Genomic DNA, 2,823 nt, shown 5'->3' with positions numbered 1-2,823 from the left:
TGTGTGTGACACAGGATGGCTTCATGTCACTTAAAACTACGAAAGCTATAATTGTAGCAAAATGGTCTAGACAGTTATCAGTGGATAGATATAAACCAGAATTTAAAAATCTTAATGACTATTTTGTATTGATAAAGGGACAGAAAACCTTTATTCTTGTCACTGTAAGCACAAATCTAACTGTATGGAACCCTGTATAAAGCAAAATTAGATCAGTTTAAACATTTTAGACTGAACAAAGAGACCAAAGCAGACACTTCAATCTCCTGTAGCCCCATTTCATCGTACAGAAGTGATATGTTTCTGACTATTACTTCATACAAACACACTAAACATAAAACTGTGAATGTGTCCAGCATTCACGGATATCTGAACAAAACGAATTACCAGCTCTGTTCACAGGGGAATCCACAAGGGTTGTAAACGCACTGAGAACCCTGGCAGGGAATAATCAAACTATCTAGGGTTAAGAGGGTCTTGAGAACCTTGTAAAATTATAAACATAATCATGCTTGACACAAACAGTAAAGCACGTACAACATAATATTGCAAGTTTAAGTGCTTTATAAATTTGATATTTTAAAGGATCAGTGCATAGCTGAAATTATATTGAAACATTTTAAAAAGAAACTCATAATTTGGTTTCAAAATGCTATGAGTTAGCTGCAAATCTTAGTCTTGAAGAAGTAGATTAGCTTCTTTTGCTGGAACTAGAATTCTTTTAGTTTCTATCACAGTTTAAAGGGTAGATTTGGTTTTACTTTTAAACCCTTTTAATTACAGCAGACATATTAAAAAAAAGTGCACATAAGTTTGCACAACTAAATTACTGAAGCAGGCACCCAAGCTGGAAAAAAAATTTCCAACATTCCAGAATCTTTTTTTCTTTGTTGTGCCACTCAGTTTTTGTTGTGGAAAATAAAACACTGGACATGCTGGACGGTCCGTGGAAAGGAGGAAAGGTTCATCTGGGCACTGTCAGCCCAGCTTTGTTGATCCATAGGCTTTGGGCCTGTGGTAGCACTGTTTACCATGGCAGGTTCAAGTGACAGAGGCAGTTTGTTTCATGGTGACCAGAGGCAAAAAGGTCACCCCTAGTGACCGAACTTCTTTCCATGGTTTTGAGAAAGAGATTTATTTGGGAAGGAGGAGTCTAGGAGAGTGGCTGCCACTGCCACTTAGAGGCAGCTCTCAACTGAAGGAGTGGAGAAGCTTACATAGGGCTTCTTAGGGGCAGAGTTTTCCCAGGGAGAAAGGAGATTGGTTAATTTTTCCCTGCTCAGGGATTGATCAGTTTAGCTGGTCCGGGCAGAGACAGCTCTGACTTCATGGCCAAACTGTGTTTCTTTCACTGGTCCTTTTTAGCTTTTTGACTCTAATCTTAGGACCAGGTCATATTTCTTTCACTGGCTCTAATTCTAAAGACAAAGTGTGTTTCTTTGACACTAGTTTCAGAGCCAGGGCACATATCTGAGTTCAGGGATAAAAATGTTTCTTTCCCTGGCCCAGGTCTCAAATACAGGGTGTATTTCTCTGACTCTGGGTTCAGAGTCAAGTGCTCAGTGATTTGTCGGTTTCCAGCTCCAGTTGTCCCTTTTACCCTACAGTGCTCCTCCCTCTGAAAGGTTCTACCAACCTTGTGAGCCAATTTAACAGGAGCCTTTAGGAACATTCTAGATCTCACAGCACTACTCCCCTTCCTGGGTAATTGCTGGCCTGCCCTGGCATCCGGAGCTGTTTTGTTCTGTTGCTTTGGAATTCTTTCATGCCATGTTTTCTGACTGTTGCAGGTGATCATAAGCATTTATATAATTGGAGCATGAGCATAGACATCACAGAGGACAGCTGGTTCTGCTTGGTACATCCTCCATACAGAGTGTAACTGCTAGGGCCTCTGATTCGGGAGCCTTAAAATCATCAGTTTCTTTGGTGGTGGTCTCAACTGTTACCACTTTAGTGTAAGTTGCTTTCTGCCAGTATTGGCATAACTTTTCATTTTAGCCATTATGGAGGGCATGTAGTTATACTGCACTGTGGATTTAATTGAATTTCTGATGACTTATGCAACAGATCACATATTATTGGATATCTTTGTAAAAACTTGAGGTTTTATTTCCTCACCAATTTTAGGGCCTCTTTATTATTTTGAATAAGTCTTTTGATTGCTATTGACATGGTGCGTGTGCGTGCAATCTTCAACTCTTAGCTGTGTTCTTCATAATGGTTTTTGATCAAAGCCATTTTAATACAACCAGATCTCTCAAAATTTCCCCTGTATAGTCATACTCTTTCAAAACATGTTTTTTGCTTACTCTAAGTTCACAAAAGTCATTTCTTGCTGACAGCTTTAGTCATTCACACGAAGACCTACGATCCATTTAGAAGTAATTTGTTATGTGGTGGAAGGACCGTGAGAACTTGTGTGAGAACTCTATCTTCTAGCCCAGAATACATCCTGAGAAGACCATCCCTTCTAAGCAAAGCATTCCTGTAGTCACCATGTACCATAACCTCTGATGTGAGATTCCCCTCTGTATGCTGTGAATACCATTGGTTAATAAAGAAGCTGCTTTGGGCCTATTGCAGCACAGAATAGGGCAAGGCGGGAATTTCAAGCAGATAGAGGAGAGAGTAGGAGGAGTCAGGGAGGAGCCGTGTAGCCACTAAAGGAGACAGATGGCCAGAACCTTACCAATAAACCACAATCACGTGGCAATACACAGATTAATACAAATGGGTTAATTTAAGATATAAGAGCTAGCTAGAAATATGAATAAGCTAATAGGCCAAGCAGTGTTTTAATTAACACAGTTTCTGTGTGCT

This window comes from Microtus pennsylvanicus, chromosome 9 (assembly GCF_037038515.1).
Source record: "Microtus pennsylvanicus isolate mMicPen1 chromosome 9, mMicPen1.hap1, whole genome shotgun sequence".
Lineage (NCBI taxonomy): Eukaryota > Metazoa > Chordata > Mammalia > Rodentia > Cricetidae > Microtus > Microtus pennsylvanicus.
The sequence above is the reverse complement of the archived record's forward strand: the minus strand, read 5'-3'. Positions refer to the sequence as shown.